Genomic DNA, 5,162 nt, shown 5'->3' with positions numbered 1-5,162 from the left:
ATGATAACATAAAGAGATACACTTTAGTGATCAAGAGAACTCAGTTAATTTTCCCTGAGAATGCCTCTCCAGTTATGAAGCTCAAACAGGTATGAGAGCATCTTAAGAAGTATACGCAAGTTCTGCCATCATAATGATGTGTCATCGTCAAGACGCGCGTGCAGAGGACAGTGATGGGTTAACTGAAACAGCACGTATGAAGCTGTGTAAAGGGACCTTGTTCTGTTTGGGGAGGCAGTGGTGGTGTTCAGAACCACCAGCAAGGACAGAAACGGAGAACTGGATTGGCTTTCCCCCAGCCACTGACTCACCCACAGAGTGTTCATAATGAATACCCACAAGAACTCATTGCTCATAAGGACCAAATAACCCCTTAATCAGTGCATTTCGTCCTTGCAGATACACATGGAAGGAGAACACTTGGTATCTGAAAGGATCTGGCTGCAGCCTCGTGTGCATAGGTCATTTTTTTTCCTGTTAAACTGTGTTTCTAACTTGGGGCTGATGACATTTTGAATGTCTTTCCCTCAGCTTTTTGGCAGGCCGTGTGCAAAGGGCCTAGCAAAGGGCTATGGCAGTGGTCAGGAAGAACAGAGGACATTTCAAGGGCATTGTGGTCAGCTCTTTCACTCTGCAGCTCTTCAGAGACTGCAGGCTGATGGACTGAGTCCTCTCTCTACTTGGTTCTCCTGGATGTTTTGGTCTGTTGATTTTCCAGTAACTGTAACCCAAAGCAACATATCTTTCTTGGCATGTGTGGAAAGGGAGCTGTTGCTAAGATTATTAGGCTCACCAGGGAAGGTTCTCGTGTTTACACAGTATAACACAGGGCATTACTCTACACTGAAGATTGCGTGGTTATAGACATCTGCTAGGTCAGTTTTTTTCTTAACCATTTTAATAAAACTAATGATAACCAGTAAACTGGACTCAGTCATTCCTCCAAGGAGTGTCAGTGTTTAATAAATACTTTTCCTTTCCTATGGTTCATATTCTAGCTATTACATTTGGAAGTAGAATGCACACCCATCATAAAATGCCTAACCTTTAAGCTCCCTCTTTGGAATTCAATATAATTAAAAACGGAAAATATGTGTTAAATTTTAGTCATGCCAATCCCATGTGAGGAGCTTTGGGGGACACCCAAGAAGTACAAGTACTGTAAGTGATGTCCTAATCATGTAAAGGAATAAAAAACCTTTTGCAAACAACCAAACCAACCAACCAACAAACAAAAGACCTTTTCCAGCTCTCAGTTCCCAATTCGTTAGTCTGAGCAATGCTTTCTCCAGATAGAACAGGATCATTAACTTCTTTAAGTGGTCCCCCAACCTGCAGGGAAACATGGAACATGTTCCCATGTGATGTACTCTGTAGCTTATACCTAACTTTCATGTGTTCAAACTGTAACACGTTCATCACACCCATCGTTTGTGAGCTCCAACAGGACAGGGTCATTCAAGTCTGGCAGCCGTGGTACCTAGAGAATGAGAGAGAGGCGCAGCTCCCCCAGGGGCCATGAAATACGGACTAGAACCATTTTGAGCTGTGCTGTGGCTCTGTGCTGAGCGTCTGATACCTTTCATTTTCAGAGGCCGCGATGCCCAGTCTTTACCTCCTCGCCCTGCAATGTCGCTGTATTAAAGCTTATTCTCACACCACACGGACCCTTTTCTCTAATTTCCTCTAGGCTTAAAAAAAAAAAAAAGTTTATTGATTCATAATTGACATACCACACAAGTCACTCACTGAAAGTGCATATTCACAGATATGTGCAGCCATGGTCACAGTGGGGTTTTAGAACAGAAAAAACCTGATATACAGCAGTCCCTCTCTATATCGCGGTTCACTTATCGCGGCCTCACCATATCGCGGGATTTTAAAAAAATATTATATTTAATTACTTATCATGGATTTTTCACTATATCGCGGGATTTTGCGGTACTGTATACGTATGTCGTTAAAGTTACGTAGGTTTAAGAGTGTAGAATAAATGTAAGGTTCCTACTTCATGGGTGGGGGGGGGTCTAGAACGTAATACCCGTGATATTCGAGGGAATACTGTACTCTAGCTGCCACCCCCACATCCCCCCACCCCATTTTTAATCGCAGAAGCCCTCCTGAAGCAGCACTTTGACATAAATTGCCACTGTTTGTGATCAGTTGCTGTGTGCTCTCTCCTTCAGTCGGACCCAGTGCGCTAGGGAACGGAACGCCCTGCCGGTGAAGGTAGCCCACAGAGTGAAGTCGAGCATTGGGTTTAGCGGAGTGTTCTCAGGTGAACTGAAAATCTTGCCCCAACATTTGAAGAACCTGCTCAGGCTGGAGTCTTTTCGTGGAGATCAAACTACAGGGTTCTGTCTGTGGCTTTCTTTCATTTGCATCCACCTTCTATCCTGTTCACTTTCAGGCTTTTTCTTTTTTGTAGGATTTTATTTATTTAACTTAAGAGAGGAGAAGAGAGGAAGAAAGAGAAGGAGAGAAACATCTATGTGTGGTTGCCTCTCACACGCCCCCAACTGGGGACCTGACCTGCAAGCCCTGACTGGGGATCGAACTGGCGACCCTTTGGTTTGCAGGCCGGCGTTCAATCCACTGAGCCACACCAGCCAGGGCACCTCAGGCTTTTTCACCTACAGCCAGGACATTCATCAGGGAACAAATACATAGTCCTTTTGGTTGTCAGTCAGTCTGAATATTGCTTATCTTCTCAGCCATAAATTGTATCATAGCTTTGTCCTGGGTTTTGGGAGAACAGTGAATCAACATTATTTGTCTTCACTGAAGTCTGTGTCTTAACCACCTTAGAGCACCATTAACCTGTCAAATTATCCCCCAAATACAAGGCATTATGTATAATCTAAACAGAGACTCCTTGTCTATTGAAAGGTCTTGTCCATCCTCTTATTGAAATGTCTCCACTTACGGTCCCGAACACACCCATGGGGGGCAAGCAAGAGAGAATTCTGCGTGGGATCGCTTTGGAGGGGAGGAGGGCCCTTCCCGTCACTGGTGGGCACGTTAGAAAACAGCACAGTAGAGACCACTGAAGCTAGTCAATAACAAGTAGAAGAGTGTTCATGATTTTCTTTTGGTTTTCCATCTCGTTTTTTATTTTAAAATTACAAGGTTTTTAACCATTCCATGTTCAATTTTTGTTTTGAAGATACCCACTGTCAGACTTTTTAAAATGTCACTGAATAATTATCTTCTGGTGTGAAAAATCTGTGGTATTAGAAAGTCTCTTATTTCTTAAAGAAGCTTAAACACACTCAACTGTTCTCCCTCTGAACTGTTAAGACTGGGGCATAACTACTTGCATATCTAGTCTGGTAAAACTTTTGTTGGAGGGTCTTTCACCTATTAATAATTCACTTCATGAAAAATATCAAAGTTTACAGTCTTTTATAAAATTCCATGATGGTGTAAACACTGTATTTTTATAGTGCCCACATAGATATGGGTACTCTCTGTATATTTTTTCCTCTTTTTAATTCCTGAAGCTTTAATTAATAAAAGGCATAGTCCTCTTGGTTTATTTTAGTCCTTCTAAGGGAAAAAAATCAGCATTTCCTGATGTTCTAATTTTCAGAGCCATACAGCCAGGTTTTCTGTCCCAACACCGCGGGAGGTAACACAGAACAGTGGCAGAGAGCATCATTTGGTTCCTTGCGCTCATCTGGTCCTGGCTGAGTTAATAGATTTCCCACGGAAGTCCACTTCTTTTTCTTTCCTGAATCCTAGCTGAGGCCACGGCCCTATAAGGGAAAGACTCCCTGCTTGGTGATGAAATGCCAGCACACGACATTCTTTCTCATGAGTCACAGTCAGTAAAAATTGTTTTCGAATGAATCTGGCTCTGCCTCCACACCGAGCTACGTGAAAGAAGAACTTTCTTCAAGTCAAAACATCTCGTTCATCAGCTGAGCTCAGGTGGACCTTCCACTTTTGTAAGCAAAATGAAATATGTTCCTACACAAAGTGAAAATCCAATCTGTTCTTATTTCTCCTTAGGTACACATGTTCTGTAACATGAAGAAATGAGGGAGGCACACACTGGAAAGTGTCTGCAGGGTGTGGGGATTGAGAAGCTGCTGAGGACTTTTGTGTACAACAATAAGGAAACATCCACAGGTATTTTGAACTCCTGAGAGCTTCCATATAGACATTGGGTGGTGGCATTTGTGTTTACAGCGTGGTTGAACATGGTTTTAACCTGCAATAGCATCAACCCTTTATTAGGAGAAGTGGGACTTTATTAGGGCTTTTCTGTTGCGCTGCTGCTAAAGAGACTTACTATGAGGACTCAGTGAATCCACAAATGACGTGCAATGTGTGCACACATCAGCCACGGACAGGTTAACCTTTCTAGCTAGGGAAAATGGGAATGAAGGAACACCAATGTAATGATCATCGAGAGGTTAACTATCACTACTGTGAAAAGGAAAAGAGGAAACTTTAAGAAAATACAAGCAATCATGTGACACATATTTAGATGCAGCAGAGAGGGTATAAATTTCAGGCTGGCATCCATAAAATTCCCTAAGGGGGAAAATACACAACATATCAGGTTCAACTATAAATCAGAGCAAACCCAAATCAGAATGAAGGGAAGGATTTAAATATAACCAAGGCCCCAAGGTGTGACACCGTAGACAAGAGAGCCCACTTGGAACTTGTACTTGACTTTCTCTCGAGCACTCCCAATAGAGCTACCCAGTAAAGAAAAGAGGCCAGGGTGGGGATTAAATTTATCCATCCATCAAGAGTTTGTTTGTTTAAATTATGCAAGTGCCTTTGGTAATGCCATGCGCTTCTCTTCCTATGGGAGAAAGGAAATTATATCCAGAGAAGGGTAACAAGTATGGAAGAAGAGCCTGTTAAGTGAGAAAGGGCTGAAACACTCAGGCATGTTTAGCAATCAGAACAGAAACCTAAATGAGGATGAGAGGGCTGCAGGAATGGAAAAAAGAGGACACGTTTGTTCCGTAATTCCCAATTCCCTGATCCGCAGGCCGGTGTTAGCAGTCTGAGCGTTCTGAGTCGCTGTTTCAAACCTTTAGCTGGCTGCCCGTTACCCCTTGAATTATGTTCACACTCTTTTCCTTGCCATTCAAAGCTTTCTTCATGTGGCTTTAAACTCTTGTCCAGCTGGGTCATTA

This window comes from Furipterus horrens, unplaced genomic scaffold, assembly GCF_987537825.1.
Source record: "Furipterus horrens unplaced genomic scaffold, mFurHor1.1.pri manual_scaffold_12, whole genome shotgun sequence".
Lineage (NCBI taxonomy): Eukaryota > Metazoa > Chordata > Mammalia > Chiroptera > Furipteridae > Furipterus > Furipterus horrens.
The sequence above is the reverse complement of the archived record's forward strand: the minus strand, read 5'-3'. Positions refer to the sequence as shown.